Source organism: Lampris incognitus, chromosome 11, assembly GCF_029633865.1.
Source record: "Lampris incognitus isolate fLamInc1 chromosome 11, fLamInc1.hap2, whole genome shotgun sequence".
In the NCBI taxonomy this organism is placed as follows: Eukaryota; Metazoa; Chordata; class Actinopteri; order Lampriformes; family Lampridae; genus Lampris; species Lampris incognitus.
Genome location: NC_079221.1, coordinates 59,894,833 through 59,920,964, shown reverse-complemented (window position 1 = coordinate 59,920,964; position 26,132 = coordinate 59,894,833).

Sequence of the window (26,132 nt, the reverse complement as noted above, 5' to 3'; positions counted from 1 at the left end):
CACGGGACACCACACAGTTTATTCACACATCCCACTAACAGAACGCCTTTTTTCACCATACATTTCCCTCCCACAATAAAACCTCCCTTTGTAGACTTAGTCATCTCGTGTCTGTCTGTCTTGGGTTTCGCCACACGGGTCAGGTTCTGGTGCGCGAGCATAACAGGTGTATCATGAATATTAATACAGCTAGGGGATGTTAGGAACAAAGTGGTAGACTGATTTCAGACATTTGTACCTTTCATCATACAATGGTCCCGCGTTAAATCTTCTCTTTGCCTCAGCTAGAGAGAGGTTGTCCACTGCCACAAGAGCGTGGACAATGGCCTGGTAGAGATAGATAACCTCCAGTTAAAAGGGCTCCCATATTTACAACACAATACAAATTAGTGGTGGGGCGAGCATAACCCATTCACTAAATCGCGGAATGCCCTTTAACAGTTATAATACAGGCCTTGATGACTGGATAAACAGACAAGTATTGAAATCAATGTAACTAAGATCAGATGGTTGAGTTGAAATCAATGTAACTAAGATTAGATGGTTGAGTTAAACCTCACCTCAGGCATCAGCACATCCAACACGAAGCTGACTCTCTGGAACTCTGTCGTTGGGACATAAGGTGCACATTTTGTGGCTCCTTTGAGGACCAAGTTGATGTGCTTAAATACTTAATCAATTTGGTCGTCTTCTTCCAGGTAGGTGAAGACCCTGTCTGGTTTCGTAGACCTGAAATTCAGCCACTTGGAGCTGCCTTCACCTGTGATTATTTCCTATAGAAACAAAGACCATGTCAAATAAATGCACTGCAGAAGATCAGGCTTTGATCATCTTTTGTTATGCTCGCGCACCAGAACCCGACCCGTGTGGCGAAACCCAAGGCAGACAGACACAGGATGACTTCGAAATCCAAAAAGGGCGGTGTTATGGTGGGAGGGGAATGTATGGTGCAAAAAACGTTCCGTTAGTGGGATGTGTGAATAAACTATGTGTGGTGTCCCGTGGTTTGCGTGTATAACCATGTGTGAGTGTTTTTAGCCTATGTGTGGTGCGGTATGTAAATGACAAGGATGTGTTGAAATAATGTGCGTGCACCTGGCGAGAAAGTCCAGTCCGTGATTCATGAGGGGTTGTCCGAGGAAGTCCGGGTCCGAGATCCGGGAAGTCGAGTCCGAAAGGAGGGCTCCAGGTAGAGGGACAAGGGGGGGGGGGATCGCAGGAGAGGTCCGGGTAAAAACGTGAAGGTCGCTGGGGACGAGGGAGACGCGGGGAGCCGTGGAAGTCGCGGAGGGAGAGTCTTGGGAGGAAACAGAGACACGAAGATAAGACACTGGGGAATAAACAGAATGCAAGGAACGCTGGAGGGCTTGTCAGAGCTTTACCGCAGGGTTCAGTACGTCGAAGCCCGGAGTGGTGTTCTGGCAGACTTCTTGTAGAGGGCTGCCTGATTGCCGCAGGTGTGCCTGATGGATGATGGCAAACACCTGGTGCAGTGCAGCGCTCGTCTCCTCAGAGCGCGAGCCGAGCGCTCGAATGTTTCCGGCACGTCCGAGCTGGGGGAGTGGCTTGAACATGCCGGGGAGGCAGCTCGGGGCGGTGTAACCACAACATCTTTTTTGCAATTAGAAGTGTTTTTATGTATAAGCATTATTATTATTGGTATCATACCAGTAGCCGTTTGTCCGACCCCTTCAGCGTCGTGATGAAGTCCACCAATCCTTCATGGGCAGACCTGCGGGCTTCTCTTGCACGTTTTGCATCTTTGCTGTAGTGGGTGTAGTGGTCATCAAGTAATGTAAAGGAACCTCTAGGGGTGTGTGGCAAAGGACAACTTGTGAATTCTAATCCAACCCAGAGTGATTCATCAGATATTGTAAAAACACAACACGCAATGACAATGTATGGTCATTTTTTGTTGTGGCTGTCCTGTAAAGTTTGTCAAATGTCACTTACCCCCCTCTGGTTCTAAGCCCTCGTTATGTTCCTGTAATGTAAGAGGGCAACAAGACAGATGATGACTAAAAATATATATTTATTTAACAATGCACTTTTCAACATTAGTTAAAGTGTTTGAAGCATCTGAATGTATTAGTTATTAATGGTTCTGATTATACCGGTAGTTAAATTGAATTTCAATCTGACCTGGACGACTTCCGAAAACGTCAGTTTCCGGAGTCTTGGGAGCCTGAAGACAGGTCACCTCTCAGTAGAGCTTTGGACTGCTCTGTCCAGTGGGCAAAAACCTTGCCATACCTTGAAAAGATGAAAACATGAAATCTGAAAAGCCAATTAGACCCTATTCTAGTTCGATGTCTAGTTCGATGTCTGCAATGGGACCTTTTCATATTCCGTGTTGAGTACTTTGCTGCTTTTCCTCGTCTCCCTCCCAATCCATGGTGCCCAATTGTCATATGCCGGTTGGACAACAAATGGATTCTGTGAAGAGTCTGCATCAAAAACATAATTTCAAAAATATTGAAATAGCTAATACAGTTCATTCCGGGGAGACGCAGTCACATCCAATGGGACCTGGTGTATCTTACTCTTTTGACAAACTATATACACTGTGGCGCCCCGATCTCCCATCTGCGCTCCACTGGACTGCTGACCCACCTTCGGCACCATGGAGAGCGACCTGACCTGGCCTCACAACACTCACCATCAAAACATCCTCTGCTTATCATGTGTAGATGGACGGATTCCCAAATGCCTCTATGTTGTGTTCACCTTGGAAGTCATCACTCGGTTGTTTCAGCTCACTAACTGCAATCACCAAATATAACACAAGACACAAAATGTCCTTTGAGGATGAGTAGCAAGTACATTGTAGTTTATTTGGCACCTACAAAACGGTAGTTAAAAAGCGATTTACCTAAATTGTTATGCTCGCGCACCAGAACCCGACCCGTGTGGCGAAACCCAAGGCAGACAGACACAGGATGACTTCAAAATCCAAAAGGTGGTTTTATTGCGGGAGGGGAATGTATGGTGCGAAAAACGTTCTGTTAGTGGGATGTGTGAATAAACTATGTGTGGTGTCCCGTGGTTTGCGTGTATAACTATGTGTGAGTGTTTTTAGCCAATGTGTGGTGCGGTATGTAAATGACCAGGAGGTGTTGAAATAATGTGCGTGCACCTGGCAAGAAAGTCCAGTCCGTGATCAAAGAGGGGTTGTCCGAGGAAGTCCGGGTCCGAGATCCGGGAAGTCGAGTCCGAAAGGAGGGGTCCAGGTAGGGAGACAAGGGGGGAGATCGCAGGAGAGGTCCGGGGAAAAACGTGAAGGTCGCTAGGGACAAGGGAGACGCGGGGAGCCGTGGAAGTCACGGAGGGAGAGTCTTGGGAGGAAACAGAGACACGAAGATAAGACACTGGGGAATAAACAGGATGCAAGGAACGCTGGAGGGCTTGTCAGAACTTTACCGCAGGGTTCAGTACGTCGAAGCCCGGAGTGGTGTTCTGGCAGACTTCTTGTAGAGGGCTGCCTGATTGCCGCAGGTGTGCCTGATGGATGATGGCAAACACCTGGTGCAGTGCAGCGCTCGTCTCCTCAGAGCGCGAGCCGAGCGCTCGGATGTTTCCGGCACGTCCGAGCTGGGGGAGTGGCTCGAACGTGCCGGGGAGGCAGCTCGGGGCGGTGTAACCACAACAACTAAGTTGTTTATTTATTAAGTTTCTCAATCAATAAACTTGACACATGAAAAGGCAACACCTGACACATATAACAAACAGATTGTAGTTTAGGACTGGATGTTAGTATCCCTCAAAAAACCTCTGTGCTATAATTAATAAATGGTGAACTATACAAATCTAAAATAATAAAATTGTATAAATAAGCAGTAGGCCTATAATAATGAAAGTGCATGTATGAGATGGAGACACGGGAAGATGAATAAGGGGAGGTCAGGACAGACAGCATCATCAGTCAGTCAATGAAGCTGGTTCTTGTTGTACATCTTGATGGCTGCTGGCACAAAGGAGTGTAGAAAAATGTACCCTATGTTATAGCAGTTCATAACATCAGATTATAATGTTATTCTCAAAATAATGACGTTTCAAATATTAGGCTACATTTATATTTTTCATTAGGTCTATTTAATTTTAACAGTACATAAATAAATACCTATCAACCAGCCATCCCGTCCTAATTGCAATGAGATAGCCTACTGCCTGTGACGTCATTGTCAGCTCTGGAAACCCAGGTTTTTTTTTAAGGCAGCTTATATGACAGCAGCTTATACGACAGTCGTCGGTTCGAATCCCGTCCGAAGTGTAAAAAACATAAAAGTTTTCTGATGTTGTTTCGACAGTTAATGCATTTATCAGAAAGATGCGGTTGGAAACAGTCATACTTTTCCTTTCTTTCTCTCCTTTTCCTCCCCCTTCTCTTCCTCCCTTTCTTTTCTTCTCCCCCCTTCTTCCCGTTTCTTCCCCATCTTTACCTGGACGAATGTTCCCCAGCCTTCCGGGGGGAGGTTGTGTGGGCCGGCCAGTCCTCCTCTAGGCCGACGCTTGGACGTTTCTCGGTTCAGAAGAGGCGGCTACTTGGGTGACAGGCCTCCGTACTCGTTGGTAAAAGCGTCTGTTTGTCTTCTGACACTGCCTTCTTTGGTGCCCACAGCCCCGGCACAGAAATGGCTCTGCTCGTCGTGTTGTCTGGACGGATGTGCGTGGCCCCTCTTCACTTTCCTGCAGTGCCCGCACATGATGGTGCAGTGTTGTGACCGCTCCTTTTTCCGCCATAATGGCCTCCACCTCCTCTGCCCTATGCAGCGCCTCTTCAATGGTGAGTGGCTTTGCAAGCCGCACCTGTTGCCTGAGGTGAAGTGGCTGTAAAGCCCGTAGGAAGGAATCCAGGAGCAGGCATTGGATGGCAGATTGGGGTATATCAAGATACGCACGGCTCACCAGGCGTTGAATGTCAGCCACCAGGTTACCCAACTTCTCCTGGCCGTGTCTCTGTCTTGAATGGAGTTGATCCCGGAGGCAAATCAGCGATTGGGTGTTGCCAAACCGGCGACCCAGGGCAGTGGTTAGCGCCCCCAGTGATATCTCTCCAGCCGCCAGGTCTAGGAGTGCCTGCCTTGCTTCTCCCTCCAGGGCTACTGCTAGGTAGACTACTTGTTGATTTTCTGTCCATCTCATCACCCTAGCAATCGGGTTGAACTGAGCAAGGAATCCTTCCCAGCGCCCCAACTTCACCGAGGGAATGTTTGGGCTTGGCCAGGGTTCGGGTACAGTTGGTGAGGCTTGTACTGGAACCATATCTGCAAGGTGTGTTCCACTCCTCCAGTAGTGGCAAATGGGGCAGTGTGTAACTTGGGTTGAAGTTCCCTCTCTGTAGATCTTGTCCAGCTTGCTGCTGATGTTACCCCCTGGTGACATACTCTCCAGTCGTGCCCAACTTGCTCCTGATGGCCGCCGCTGGTGGCTGTCTCTCCACGGGTCATGTCCAACTTGCTTCTGGTGGCTTCCCCATGGCTTGAGGCGCCTGCTGTTTTTCGTCGCACGGTCGGGGCAGGCCGAGGCGGGGACTCCTCATTGGACTCGCTCTGAAAGAGAAGACATTTTCCATTTCCTTGGGACTCCGCCCCTCGGACATTACCCAGCGCGCCTACCGCACTCAGAGGTGGGCACGGGTCTCCCCCTTCCTGAGGCCGCACTGCGCTACTCCCATCTGGCAGACAGAGCAGAACTCTGATCCCCTTTTCGAGAGCAGCGATTTCCATACGCTCACCGGCCGACTTTCGGTTACGCCCTTCGGCCAACGTTTGCTCTCTAAAGAAGTCCATCCCACTTCTGACACCAATGTGATGTGGTTCAATAATGGACTTCTTAGCCAACCTTTCGGAGATAAGTAAGCTTTTAATGACCGCAAGTCAAAACAGACAAGTTTTTATGGGTCTTATCTCCCCCCTTTTCTTGGCCACCGAAGCGACCCTATCTACTTGCCTACTCTTTACCCTCATGGTGGGAAATAGCATGTTGTCTAATACAACTTCTCTCATAACGTCCCCATTACCGCTATCTGAAACAGATATGTCCGTTTTTAACATGTTCAATATCCCACAACATAATATGGGTGCCGTCAGCACCACTGCTGTCCAGCCGCCGCTGTCTACCTAGACAGCGCCACCTGCGTCGGCGACGCCCATCCCGACCAGTTGGGCTTGGCTTCCCAGCGCCCTCGAGTCTCGCCTGCCTCGCGGCTGCCACGCCGCCTCTGGCCGCAACATTCCTGGGGAGATGAGCCAAGGCTTCGCGCGCCCCTGGTACCCCCAACTCTGCACTTTTTTACAGTACACTCGGGTGTACTGTAAAAGAGAACAGAATACTTTATTTGTCATTTATACATACAATAAAATGCACTCTACGTTTAACCTGTCCGGGCTGTGTAGCCAGGAGCAGTTAAACACATCCGAGCTGTGTAGCTCAACACTAAAGGGCTCTTCAATACACTTGACAAGGTTCCGAAGGTGACGCAGAAACACCCGTACAAGCTCCGCAACCTGGGTGATCTGCTCCGAGAGGTGGAAGCTGCAAATAAGGACGGCTACTTACCTGGACACCTCCAGAGGACTTGCTCCTTGTCACCCTGGAAAGCACTGCCCCAACCCCGACAAACCTCACCCAGTGGGGGAATGTAGATGCTGCAGGGAAAAGACCGTAGAAGAGAGAAAACAGTTCCACAAAGACCATCATATATGCTGCACCAGTTAGCTGCTAGGCGCCAGCGAAGGGGGAGAAGCGGGGGGTGTCCAGGCGGGCACCGTAGCAATCCGCGAGAAAGCCCCGGCGCGCGTCTAGATAACTTTCATTTGTATAGCCCATCACAAATTAAAAATTTGCCTCAGTGGGCTTAACAGCAACACAACATCCTGTCCTTAGACCCTCTCATCGGATGAGGAAAAACTCCCTAAAAACCCCTTTAACGGGGAGAAAAAGTAGGAAGAAACCTCAGGGAGAGCAACAGAGGAGGGATCTCTCTCCCAAGACGGACAGCGTGCAATGGATGTTGTGTTCACGCAGTTCACATAATACAACATTGAAAGAGGATACTGTGGTGGACACGTATTGGGGACAGAATTCACCCCAGTAACTAAGGGTTAAGTCAGGGTTGTCCTGGCAGGTTACCGCAGGGTTAAGTCATGGTTGTCCAGCCAGTTTTCTGAGGATTCTTGCCGCCTCCGCTCAGTCGAGCTGTGCTTTGACCCCGACGTCGGTTTTCGGGTAAGTTTTCTGAAACCACACACATTACGGCTACGAACGCTGTTGCAATTAAACTGCCGGAGTTTTGGGAGTCTTCCGCGGCTACATGATTCGCGCAGGCTGAGGCACAGTTCGCGCTCAGAAACATAACAGCAGACGAGACCAGGTACTACTACGTAGTGGCAGCGTATGTGAGCGCTTCCATCGGTCCATGACGGCTACACTGCGGGCTACTTTCAAGGACTGCAACTGGGTCGGGCGAGCCATGGTCCGCTCGCCAGCAGCGACAACTCTCCTACATTTCGGAATTCACTACCGACATCCAGCACGTCGCTGGTTAGTCTAACCAGGTAGCTGACTGCCTCTCTAGGGCAGTGATTGGAGCGGTCCACCTAGGCTTGGACTATGCAAAGATGGCCGCTGACCAAGCCACGGACCCGAGCATCCTCCATCTACGGATCTCCGACACGGGCTCCGCCTGCAGGGCGTTACATTCTGCGACACAGGACAGCCCCGTGTTTGAAGCTGTGCACGGCCTCTCTCATCCAGGCGGTAAACCATCCGTGCGCCTGACCTCTGCCAAGTTCGTGTGGGAGGGACTTAAGAGAGACGTGAAAGCGTGGGCCGACTCGTGTGTGGCCTGTCAGCGGGCTAAGATACACCGCCACATTAAGGCGCCCCTGGAACGCTTCGCAGTGCCGGAGAGACGATTTGACCATATCCACGTCGACCTGGTTGGTCACCTACCTCTTCACTGTGGTGGACAGGACTACGCGCTGGCCTGAAGCTGTTCCCCTGGCATCCACGACGTCGGCTGATGTGGCCCGGGCTTTCATCGGGTCGTGGGTCTCACGTTTCGGTACACTTTCCGACCTTTCATCTGACCGCGGGCCACAGTTTACCTCAGAGCTACGGAATGCTGTGGGAGAGGCTCTGGGCGTCAAGCTTCACCACACTACCGCCTTCCACCCTCAAGCGAACGACCTATGTGAGCGCTTCCACCGATCCATGAAGGCTGCACTGCGGGCTACTTTCAAGGACTGCAACTGGGTCGGGCGAGCCATGGTCCGCTCGCCAGCAGCGACAACTCTACTACAATTCGGAATTCACTACCGACATCCAGCACGTCGCTGGTTAGGTTAACCAGGTAGCTGACTGCCACTCTAGGGCAGTGATTGGAACGGTCCACCTAGGCTAGAACTATGCAAAAATGGCCGCTGACCAGGCCACGGACCCGAGCATCCTCCATCTACGGATCTCCGACACGGGCTCCGCCTGCAGGGCGTTACTTTCTGCGACACAGGACAGCCCCGTGTTTGAAGCTGTGCACGGCCTCTCTCATCCAGGCGGTAAACCATCCGTGCGCCTGACCTCTGCCAAGTTCGTGTGGGAGGGACTTAAGAGAGACGTGAAAGCGTGGGCCGACTCGTGTGTGGCCTGTCAGCGGGCTAAGATACACCGCCACATTAAGGCGCCCCTGGAACGCTTCGCAGTGCCGGAGAGACGATTTGACCATGTCCACGTCGACCTGGTTGGTCACCTACCTCTTCACTGTGGTGGACAGGACTACGCGCTGGCCTGATGTTATTCCCCTGCCATCCACGACGTCGGCTGATGTGGCCCGGGCTTTTATTGGGTCGTGGGACTCACGTTTCGGTACACCTTCCGACCTTTCATCTGACAGCGGGCCACAGTTTACCTCAGAGCTACGGAATGCTGTGGGAGAGGCTCTGGGCGTCAAGCTTCACCACACTACCGCCTACCACCCTCAAGCGAACGACCTATGTGAGCGCTTCCACCGGTCCATGAAGGCTGCACTGCGGGCTACTCTCAAGGACTGCAACTGAATCGACAAGCTCCCATGGGTCATGCTGGGCCTTTGGAGCGCCCCGAAGGAACACCTACAAGCCTCCTTCGTCGGAGCTGGTGTACAGCACGCCACTGCGAGTCCCAGGCGATTCCATGCCCAACGCAACGCGTCTCTGGTCAGCTGTGGACCAACGAGCCTCCTTGCTGGATGGGGTCAGAGCTTTCACACACGGCCCTACCGCCCAACACGGCGCCCCAGGACTTGACGGAACCGCCGCGGACGGCCTGTCATCCCCCCGCGCCTGCCTGACTTCGATTACTATGGCGAATTCTGGGGGGGAACTGATGTGGTGGACACGTATTGTGAACTAAGGGGTAAGTCAGGGTTGCCCTGGCAGGTTACCGCAGGGTTAAGTTATGGTTGTGCAGCCAGTTTTCTGAGGAGTCTTGCCGCCTCCGCTCAGTCGAGCTGTGCTTTTGTCTCTCTGATTTACCGTTGATTAAAGAAAGACGCCTACACGGCTAAAGTGTGAACCTACGGTCTTCTCTGTGGAAGAGGTTATCCTGTCTTTTGCGATTGATGGCTAAGCGACGCTCAGACAGGAGTGGCCTCTAGCGGGGCCACCGCTAAGAGTCGTACTCATCCGAACACAGGCATATTCAAGAAAACACAACTCCGCTAGGACCAGAACACTTTGTCCACACCTCTTCTCTCACCCTGGCAGAGAAAAGGTCGCGTTACTCAACATCAAGTAGTTCCAAAGCACGAGTCAAGGCTGAGGCAGGTATCTCCAAGATGGCCTATGGTCACAGGGAGATGGAACTTGGACTACTTACTGTGTACGGCTCACCTGAGGCAAGCGAAAGGGCTCTCTTCAATACACTTGACAAGGTTCCGAAGGGGACGCAGAAAGACCCGTACAAGCTCCGCAAGCTGGGGGACCTGCTCCTAGAGGTGAACGACTACTTACCAGGACACCTCCAGCGGAGAGGCTCCCCTTGTCACCCTGGAAAGCACTGCCCCAACCACAAGCCTCACCCAGTGGGGAAATATAGCTGCACGGAAAAGACCGTAGAAGAGCGAAAAAAGTTCCTCAAGGACCATCACATATCTAGGTTGGCTGCTGGGCGCCGGCGGGGGGGGGGGCGGAGGGTCTCCAGGCGGGCGCCGTAGCAATACGCGTCTAGATTGACCACCGTAGCAGCGCCGTATCCAGGTTTCCTCCAACGGCCCGCCTTCGGGCTCGCTTCTGGGGGCACAGGGCCCTCTGCCCTTCACGGGGGGGGGCTCTCCCCGGCGCTCCCACTAGCCTCTGCGGGATAATTTGCGTTGCCTCACTACACGCCCCACTGCGCTCATCTCCTCCACTCCAGATTCGGGGATCTGAGCCCTTCTCCACCTCGGCCTGCTAAGTCCACATATAAACATTTTCTGCTACCGTCAAGATCTGCACCCGGGGCAGCTCCACCCGGGCCCGCGCCCTATGCTTCCGTGCGCACCACGGCGGCCCTCCTGCTCGTCGCGGCCTAGCCATCAGGGTTCCTGCTGCCGGTGACGGCCGGGTATGGGCCTGACGCTCCAGCGCCATCCATTTTCAGGGCTAGTTGATTCGGCAGGTGAGTTGTTACTAACGCCTTAGAGGATCCCGACATCCATGACCACCGCCGTGCTGTCTATATCAGCCAACACCTTTTCTGGGGTCTGATGAGCGTCGGCATCCGGCGCCTTAACCCGGCATTCGCTTAATCCCGCAGCGCCGGTTCTGCTTACCCAAGGTGGTCCACTGGCGGCTCGTATTCCACGCCCGGCGAACCGGACTTCTTACCCATTTAAAGCGAGAGTAGGTTGAGGTGGTTTCGGCCCCAACACCTCTAATCATCCGCTTTACCAGACAAGGCTACGGTTTCAGAGCGCCCGCTATCCTGAGGGAATCTTCGGAGGGAACCAGCTACTAAACTGTTCCCTCCGAAAGCCTGCCGAAACCCGTCAGTAAAAAATACTACAGCGACGACATACCGTGAAAGTGATGTACTAGTAGTGGACTAGCGTGCGCCCTTCTACTCACAGTCCTTCAGTTTTACGCTATTGGTGTACCAGGGGCGCACTTCTTGCAGCGCGCACAAAGGACTTACATGTCTGTGCATCTCTTTGCACACACATAGACATGCAAACACACACACACAACCTACACTCAGACACACGCACACAGATACACACGCACTCACAAACAAACAGACATGCACACACACACACAAACAAACACACAAACATGGACACTCACACTCACACACACACACATAACCAGATAGGTACACTCACTCACACACACACACACATGCACACACACACACACACACACACACACACACACAAACAGACATGCACACACACACAAAAAGACAAACACACACACAGACATGCACACTCACACACACACACACACACACACACACAAACAGACATGCACAGACACACACACACACACAGAGATGCAAACACACACACAAACAGACATGAACACACACACACAAACAGACATGCGCACACACACACAGACATGCACACACACACACCCAAACAGACATGCACACACACACACAAACATACATGTACACACACACACACACACACACACACACACACACACACACACACACACACACACACACACAAACAGACATGCACACACACACAGAGACAAACAGACATGTACACACACACCAAAATGCACACACACAAACAGATACACGCACACAAACAAAGACACACACAAACAGGCACAAACACACACAAACACATGAACAGACATTTGCACACACAAACATATGCACAAACCTGCACAGTCACAAACACACACATATAGACACACAGACATGCACACAAACACACACACGCACACACATATACACACGCACTCACACACACACAGACATGCACACACAGACACACAAACATACATGTACACACACACAAACAGACATGCACACACACGCACAAACACACAAACATGCACACTCATACACACACACACACAGACAGACATGCGCACACACACAAACAGACATGTACACACACACAACCTACACTCACGAACGCACACACACACACAAATACACAGACATGCGCACACACACAAACAGACATGTACACACACACAACCTACACTCACGAACGCACACACACAAACAGACATGTACACACACACACCCAAACAGACATGTACACACACACAACCTACACTCACGAACGCACACACACAAACAGACATGCAAAAAACACACACACACACACACCCAAACAGACATGCACACACACACAAACAGACATGTACACACACACACACACACACACAAACAGACATGCGCGCGCACTCACAAACAAACATGTACACACACACACAACCTACACTCACAAACACACACCCACAAACAGACATGCACAAACACACACACACAAACAGACATGCAAACACACACAAACAGACATGTACACACACACACCCAAACAGACATGTACACACACACATACACACAAACAGACATGCACACACACACAAACAGATATGTGCACACAAACAGACATGCACACACACACACACCCACAGACATGCGCACACTCACAAACAAACATGTACACACACACACAACCTACACTCACGAACGCACACACACAAACAGACATGCACAAACACACACACACACACACACTCACAAACAGACATGCACACACACACAAACAGACATGCACAAACACACACACACAAACAGACATGTACACACACACACCCAAACAGACATGCACACACACACACACACACATACAAACAGACATGTACAGACACACACCCAGACATGTACACACACACCCAAACAGACATGCACACACACACACACACACAAACAGACATGTACACACACACACACAAACAGGTATGTACACACACACACACACACACACACACACACACACACAAAAACAGACATGTGCACACAAGCATACACACCAGACATGTACACGCACACACACTCAAACAGAAACACACACAGACACGTACACACACACGCAGACACACACACAACACAAACAGAAATGCACAATCACACACACAAAAAAGACATACACACGCACACAAACACACACAAACAGAAATGCACACACACACACACACACACACACACACTCACGTACACAAACAGACATGCAGACACACACTCACACGCACACACTGACAAACACAAAAACAAACAGATATGCACACACACACACACACGCATGAACAGACACGCAAAATCAGACATGCAGATACACATAAACGCACAAAAACCAACACATACACACTATCAAGTGTAAACATTCACAATACAGAAACACACACAGACATACACAAACAGACATGCACACACACACACACACAAACAGACATGCACACCTACAGACAAACACGCAAAAACCGACATGCACACAGACACACAAACAAACAAACATGCACACACAGACATGCACACAAACACACGGACACACACACAAACAGACATACATACACACACACAAACAGACATGCACACACACATACATAAAACACACAACCAGATAGTTACACTCACACACACACAAACAGACATGCACACACACACAACCAGATATGTACACACAAACAGGCATGCACACACACACAGACACAGACACAAACAGACACACTCACACACTCACCCAAACAGACATGTACACACACACACACAAACAGACACACACACACAAAAAGACATGCACAAACACACACACACACACACACACAACCTACACTCACACACCCACAAACAGACATGTACACACAAACAGACATGCACTCGCAGACACACACGCACACACAAACAGACATGCACACACACACAAACAGACATGTACACACACACAAACCCAAACAAACATGTACACACACACACACACACACACACACACACAAACAGACATGCACACACACAAACAGACATGTACACACACACACCCAAAATGGCATGCACACACACACACAAACTGACATGTACACACACACACAAACAGATATGTACACACACACACACACACACACAAACAGACATGTAGACACACACAGAAAAACAGAGAAGCACACAAACAGACATGTAAACACACACACACACACACACACACACACACACACACACACACACAAACACACACACAAACAGACATGTACACACAAACAGACATGCACTCGCAGACACACACGCACACACAAACAGACATGCACACACTCACACCCAAACAAACATGTACACACACACACACACACACACAAACAGACATGCACACACACACACACAATCAGACATGCACACACACACAAACAGACATGTACACACACACACACACACACACACACACACACACACACAATCAGACATGCACACACACACAAACAGACATGTACACACACAACCAAACAGACATGCAAACACACACACACAAACAGACATGTACACACACACACACACACACACACACACACACACACACACACACAAACAGATATGTACACACACACACACACACACACACAGCGATGCACACACAGACACACAAACATACATGTACACACACACAAACAGACATGCACACACACACGCACAAACACACAAACACACAAACATGCACACACACACACACACACTCACACACACACACACACACACACACACACACACACACACACACACACACACAACCAGATAGTTACATTCACACACACACAAACAGACATGCACACACACACAAACAGATATGTACACACAAACAGGCATGCACACACACACAGACACAGACACAAACAGACACACACGAACAGACACACGCGCACAAACACACACACACAAACAGACACACACACACTCACCCAAACAGACATGTACACACACACACAAACAGACACACACACACACATACACACACACAGCCTACACTCACACACCCACAAACAGACATGTACACACAAACAGACATGCACTCGCTGACACACACACACACAAACAGACATGCACACACAATCTCACAAACATGCACACTCACACAAACATACACAAACACATTTCAACACACACACAGATGCACTCACACACAGTCATACACACACAAACAGACATGCACACACACACACACACACACAAACAGACATGCACACACACACACCCAAACAGACATGTACACACACACCCAAACAGACATGCACACACACACACAAACAGACATGTACACACACACACAAACAGATATGTACACACACACACACACACACACACACACACACACACACACACACACACAAACAGACATGTACACACACACACACAAACAGACATGCACACACACACACCCAAACAGACATGTACACACACACACACACAAACAGACATGTACACACACACACACAAACAGATATGTACACACACACCCAAACAGACATGCACACACACACACACAAACAGACATGTACACACACACACACAAACAGACATGTTCACACACAAACACAAACAGACATGCACAAACACACACACACCCAAACAGACATGCACACACACACACAAACAGACATGTACACACACACACACACACACAAACAGATATGTACTCACACACACACACACACACACACACACACACACACACACACACAAACAGACATGCACACACACACAAAAAGACAAACACACACACAGACATGCACACTCACACACACACACACACACACACACACAAACAGACATGCACAGACACACACACACACACAGAGATGCAAACACACACACAAACAGACATGAACACACACACACAAACAGACATGCGCACACACACACAGACATGCACACACACACACCCAAACAGACATGCACACACACACACAAACATACATGTACACACACACACACACACACACACACACACACACACACACACACACACACACACACACACAAACAGACATGCACACACACACAGAGACAAACAGACATGTACACACACACCAAAATGCACACACACAAACAGATACACGCACACAAACAAAGACACACACAAACAGGCACAAACACACACAAACACATGAACAGACATTTGCACACACAAACATATGCACAAACCTGCACAGTCACAAACACACACATATAGACACACAGACATGCACACAAACACACACACGCACACACATATACACACGCACTCACACACACACAGACATGCACACACAGACACACAAACATACATGTACACACACACAAACAGACATGCACACACACGCACAAACACACAAACATGCACACTCATACACACACACACACAGACAGACATGCGCACACACACAAACAGACATGTACACACACACAACCTACACTCACGAACGCACACACACACACAAACACACAGACATGCGCACACACACAAACAGACATGTTCACACACACAACCTACACTCACGAACGCACACACACAAACAGACATGTACACACACACACCCAAACAGACATGTACACACACACAACCTACACTCACGAACGCACACACACAAACAGACATGCAAAAAACACACACACACACACACCCAAACAGACATGCACACACACACAAACAGACATGTACACACACACACACACACACACAAACAGACATGCGCGCGCACTCACAAACAAACATGTACACACACACACAACCTACACTCACAAACACACACCCACAAACAGACATGCACAAACACACACACACAAACAGACATGCAAACACACACAAACAGACATGTACACACACACACCCAAACAGACATGTACACACACACATACACACAAACAGACATGCACACACACACAAACAGATATGTGCACACAAACAGACATGCACACACACACACACCCACAGACATGCGCACACTCACAAACAAACATGTACACACACACACAACCTACACTCACGAACGCACACACACAAACAGACATGCACAAACACACACACACACACACACTCACAAACAGACATGCACACACACACAAACAGACATGCACAAACACACACACACAAACAGACATGTACACACACACACCCAAACAGACATGCACACACACACACACACACATACAAACAGACATGTACAGACACACACCCAGACATGTACACACACACCCAAACAGACATGCACACACACACACACACACAAACAGACATGTACACACACACACACAAACAGGTATGTACACACACACACACACACACACACACACACACACACACACACAAAAACAGACATGTGCACACAAGCATACACACCAGACATGTACACGCACACACACTCAAACAGAAACACACACAGACACGTACACACACACGCAGACACACACACAACACAAACAGAAATGCACAATCACACACACAAAAAAGACATACACACGCACACAAACACACACAAACAGAAATGCACACACACACACACACACACACACACACTCACGTACACAAACAGACATGCAGACACACACTCACACGCACACACTGACAAACACAAAAACAAACAGATATGCACACACACACACACACGCATGAACAGACACGCAAAATCAGACATGCAGATACACATAAACGCACAAAAACCAACACATACACACTATCAAGTGTAAACATTCACAATACAGAAACACACACAGACATACACAAACAGACATGCACACACACACACACACAAACAGACATGCACACCTACAGACAAACACGCAAAAACCGACATGCACACAGACACACAAACAAACAAACATGCACACACAGACATGCACACAAACACACGGACACACACACAAACAGACATACATACACACACACAAACAGACATGCACACACACATACATAAAACACACAACCAGATAGTTACACTCACACACACACAAACAGACATGCACACACACACAACCAGATATGTACACACAAACAGGCATGCACACACACACAGACACAGACACAAACAGACACACTCACACACTCACCCAAACAGACATGTACACACACACACACAAACAGACACACACACACAAACAGACATGCACAAACACACACACACACACACACACAACCTACACTCACACACCCACAAACAGACATGTACACACAAACAGACATGCACTCGCAGACACACACGCACACACAAACAGACATGCACACACACACAAACAGACATGTACACACACACAAACCCAAACAAACATGTACACACACACACACACACACACACACACACACACACACACACACACACAAACAGACATGCACACACACAAACAGACATGTACACACACACACCCAAACAGGCATGCACACACACACACAAACAGACATGTACACACACACACAAACAGATATGTACACACACACACACACACACAAACAGACATGTAGACACACACAGAAAAACAGAGAAGCACACAAACAGACATGTAAACACACACACACACACACACACACACACACACACACACACACACACAAACACACACACAAACAGACATGTACACACAAACAGACATGCACTCGCAGACACACACGCACACACAAACAGACATGCACACACTCACACCCAAACAAACATGTACACACACACACACACACACAAACAGACATGCACACACACACACACAATCAGACATGCACACACACACAAACAGACATGTACACACACACACACACACACACACACACACACACACACACACAATCAGACATGCACACACACACAAACAGACATGTACACACACAACCAAACAGACATGCAAACACACACACACAAACAGACATGTACACACACACACACACACACACACACACACACACACAAACAGATATGTACACACACACACACACACACACACAGCGATGCACACACAGACACACAAACATACATGTACACACACACAAACAGACATGCACACACACACGCACAAACACACAAACACACAAACATGCACACACACACACACACACTCACACACACACACACACACACACACACACACACACACACACACACACACAACCAGATAGTTACATTCACACACACACAAACAGACATGCACACACACACAAACAGATATGTACACACAAACAGGCATGCACACACACACAGACACAGACACAAACAGACACACACGAACAGACACACGCGCACAAACACACACACACAAACAGACACACACACACTCACCCAAACAGACATGTACACACACACACAAACAGACACACACACACACATACACACACACAGCCTACACTCACACACCCACAAACAGACATGTACACACAAACAGACATGCACTCGCTGACACACACACACACAAACAGACATGCACACACAATCTCACAAACATGCACACTCACACAAACATACACAAACACATTTCAACACACACACAGATGCACTCACACACAGTCATACACACACAAACAGACATGCACACACACACACACAAACAGACATGCACAGACACACATACACAGACATGCAAACACACACACACAGATACACACGCACTCACACACAAACAGACATGAACACACACAGACAGACAAGCGCACACACATAAACACACATGTACACACACACACAACCTACACTCACAAACACACACACACAAACAGACATGCACAAACACACACACACAAACAGACATGCACACACACATACAAGCACACAAACATGCATGCAACACACACACACACAACCTACACTCGCGCACCCAGACACACACGCACTCAAACACAAACAGACATGCACACACACACACAGACACACACAGACACACACACACACAGACATGCACACACACACAAACAGATATGCAAACACACACACACACAAACAGACATGTACACACACACACACCCAAACAGACATGCACACACACACACCCAAACAGACATGCACACACACACACCCAAACAGACATGCACACACACACACCCAAACAGACATGTACACACACACACACACACACAGACATGCACACACACACACCCAAACAGACATGTACACACACACACACACACAGACATGCACACACACACACACACACACACACACACACCCAAACAGACATGCACACACACACACCCAAACAGACATGCACACACACACACCCAAACAGACATGTACACACACACACACACACAGACATGTACACACACACACACAAACAGACATGTACACACACACACACACACAGACATGTACACACACACCCAAACAGACATGTACACACACACACACAAACAGACATGTACACACACACACACAAACAGACATGTACACACACACACACCCAAACAGACATGCACACACACACACCCAAACAGACATGCACACACACACACCCAAACAGACATGTACACACACACACACAAACAGACATGTACACACACACCCAAACAGACATGTACACACACACACACAAACAGACATGTACACACACACACACAAACAGACATGCACACACACACACCCAAACAGACATGTACACACACACCCAAACAGACATGCACACACACACACAAACAGACATGTACACACACACACAAACAGATATGTACACACACACACACACACACACACACACACACACACACACACACAAACAGACATGTACACACACACACACAAACAGACATGCACACACACACACCCAAACAGACATGTACACACACACACACACAAACAGACATGTACACACACACACACAAACAGATATGTACACACACACCCAAACAGACATGCACACACACACACACAAACAGACATGTACACACACACACACAAACAGACATGTTCACACACAAACACAAACAGACATGCACAAACACACACACACCCAAACAGACATGCACACACACACACAAACAGACATGTACACACACACACACACACACAAACAGATATGTACTCACACACACACACACACACACACACACACACACACACACATACAACCAGACATGTACACACACAAACAAACAGACATGTACACACACGCATACATGTGCACACAAACAAAAACAAACCGACAGACACACACAGACATGCACACACACACATACACAAACACACACAGACACACTCCGACGCATACACAAAAACACACAAATAGACACACACACACACATAGACATACATACACACACAAACAGACATGCACACAAACACACAAAAACAGACAAGCACACAAACAGACATGTAAACACACACACACACAAACACACACAAAAACGGACATGCAGACAAACACAGACACACGCACGTATACACAACACAGACATGCACACACAACACAGACACACACACAAGGAGACACACTCACGCATACACACACATAGACTTGTACACACACTGACATGTGCACGCAAACACACACACACAAACAGTCATTTAGAAACACACAAACAGACACACACACACACACACACACACAAACAGACATACACACAAACGCACACACACAAACAGACAGGCATACAAACCAGACATGTACACGCACACACACTCAAACAGAAACACACACAGACACGTACACACACACGCACACACACAACACAAACAAAAATGCACACAGACACACAAACAAACAAACATGCACACACAGACATGCACACAAACACACGGACACACACACAAACAGACATACATACACACACACAAACAGACATGCACACACACACAACCAGATATGTACATACAAACAAGCAGGCACACACACACAGACACAAACAGACACACACAGACACACGCGCACACACACACACACACACACACACAAACAGACACACTCACACACTCACCCAAACAGACATGTACACACACACACACACACACACACACACACACAACCTACACTCACACACCCACAAACAGACATGTACACACAAACAGACATGCACTCGCAGACACACACACACACACACACACACACACACAAACAGACATGCACACACACCCACACAAACAGACATGCGCGCACACACACAAACACACATGTACACACAAACAGACATGCACTCGCAGACACACACACAAACACACACACAAACGGACATGCAGACAAACACAAACAGACACACGCACGTATACACAACAGAGACATGCACACACAACACAGACACACACACAAGGAGACACATTCACGCATACACACATAGACATGTACACACACACACAAACAAGCAGACATATACACACACACACAAACAGACTTGTGCACACAAACAAAAACAAACCGACAGACACAAACAGACATGCACACACACACATACACAAACACACACAGACACACTCCGACACATATACAAAAACACACAAATAGACACACACACACACACATAGACATGCATACACACACAAACAGACATGCACACAAACACACACAAAAACAGACAAGCACAAAAACAGACATGTAAACACACACACACACACACACACACACACAAACACACACACAAACGGACATGCAGACAAACACAAACAGACACACGCACGTATACACAACAGAGACATGCACACACAACACAGACACACACACAAGGAGACACATTCACGCATACACACACATAGACATGTACACACACTGATATGTGCACACAAACACACACACACAAACAGTCATTTAGAAACACACAAACAGACACACACACACACACAAACAGACATACACACACACATGCACACACACAAACAGACACGCATACACACCAGACATGTACACGCACACACACTCAAACAGAAACACACACAGACACGTACACACACACGCAGACACACAGACAACACAAACAGAAATGCATAATCACACACACAAAAAAGACATACACACGCACACAAACAGACATACACACACACACACAAACAAACAGACGTAAACACACGCATACATGTGCACACAAACAAAAACAAACCGACAGACACACACAGACATGCACACACACACATACACAAACATACACAGACACACTCCGACACATACACACACACACACAAATAGACACACACACACACATAGACATGCACACACAGACGGACATGCATATCCACACAAACAGACACACACACAAACAAAAGCACAAACACACATGCAGACACACACAAACAGACACAAGTGCACACACACACAAACAGACACACTCTCACACACACATATAGACATGTACACACACGCATAAATGTGCACACAAACAAAAACAAACCCACAGACACACACACACATACACAAACACACACAGACACACTCCGACACATACACAAAAACACACAAATAGACACACACACACATAGACATACATACACACACAAACAGACATGCACACAAACACACACAAAAACAGACAAGCACACAAACAGACATGTAAACACACACACACACACACAGACACGCACACAAACGGACATGTACACACAAACAGACATGCACTCGCAGACACACACGCACACACAAACAGACATGCACACACACACAAACAGACATGTACACACTCACACCCAAACAGACATGTACACACACACATACACACACACACAAACAGACATGCACAAACACACACACACACAATCAGACATGTACACACACACAAACAGACATGTACACACACACACACACACACACACACACACACACACACACACACACACACATAGACATGCACATACACAAACACACATGCACACAAACACACACAAAAACAGACAAGCACAAAAACAGACATGTAAACACACACACACACACACACACACAAACACACACACAAACGGACATGCAGACAAACACAAACAGACACACGCACGTATACACAACAGAGACATGCACACACAACACAGACACACACACAAGGAGACACACTCACGCATACACACACATAGACATGTACACACACTGACATGTGCACATAAACACACACACACAAACAGTCATTTAGAAACACACAAACAGACACACACACACACACAAACAGACATACACACACACATGCACACACACAAACAGACACGCATACACACCAGACATGTACACGCACACACACTCAAACAGAAACACACACAGACACGTACACACACACACGCAGACACACACACAACACAAACAGAAATGCACAATCACACACACAAAAAAGACATACACACGCATACAAACACACACAAACAGAAATGCACACACACACACACACAAACTCACGTACACAAACAGACATGCAGACACACACTCACACGCACACACAGACAAACACAAAAACAAACAGATATGCACACACACACACACACGCATGAACAGACACGCAAAATCAGACATGCAGATACACATAAACGCACAAAAACCAACACATACACACTATCAAGTGTACACATTCACAAAACAGAAACACACACGGACATACACAAACAGACATGCACACACACACAAAAAGACAAACACACACACAGACATGCACACTCACACACACACACACACACACACACACACACACACACAAACAGACATGCACAGACACACACACACACACAGAGATGCAAACACACACACAAACAGACATGAACACACACACACAAACAGACATGCGCACACACACACAGACATGCACACACACACACCCAAACAGACATGCACACACACACACAAACATACATGTACACACACACACACACACACACACACACACACACACACACAAACAGACATGCACACACACACAGAGACAAACAGACATGTACACACACACCAAAATGCACACACACAAACAGATACACGCACACAAACAAAGACACACACAAACAGGCACAAACACACACAAACACATGAACAGACATTTGCACACACAAACATATGCACAAACCTGCACAGTCACAAACACACACATATAGACACACAGACATGCACACAAACACACACACGCACACACATATACACACGCACTCACACACACACAGACATGCACACACAGACACACAAACATACATGTACACACACACAAACAGACATGCACACACACGCACAAACACACAAACATGCACACTCATACACACACACACACAGACAGACATGCGCACACACACAAACAGACATGTACACACACACAACCTACACTCACGAACGCACACACACACACAAACACACAGACATGCGCACACACACAAACAGACATGTACACACACACAACCTACACTCACGAACGCACACACACAAACAGACATGTACACACACACACCCAAACAGACATGTACACACACACAACCTACACTCACGAACGCACACACACAAACAGACATGCAAAAAACACACACACACACACACCCAAACAGACATGCAAACACACACAAACAGACATGTACACACACACACACACACACACAAACAGACATGCGCGCGCACTCACAAACAAACATGTACACACACACACAACCTACACTCACAAACACACACCCACAAACAGACATGCACAAACACACACACACAAACAGACATGCAAACACACACAAACAGACATGTACACACACACACCCAAACAGACATGTACACACACACATACACACAAACAGACATGCACACACACACAAACAGATATGTGCACACAAACAGACATGCACACACACACACACCCACAGACATGCGCACACTCACAAACAAACATGTACACACACACACAACCTACACTCACGAACGCACACACACAAACAGACATGCACAAACACACACACACACACACACTCACAAACAGACATGCACACACACACAAACAGACATGCACAAACACACACACACAAACAGACATGTACACACACACACCCAAACAGACATGCACACACACACACACACACATACAAACAGACATGTACAGACACACACCCAGACATGTACACACACACCCAAACAGACATGCACACACACACACACACAAACAGACATGTACACACACACACACAAACAGGTATGTACACACACACACACACACACACACACACACACACACAAAAACAGACATGTGCACACAAGCATACACACCAGACATGTACACGCACACACACTCAAACAGAAACACACACAGA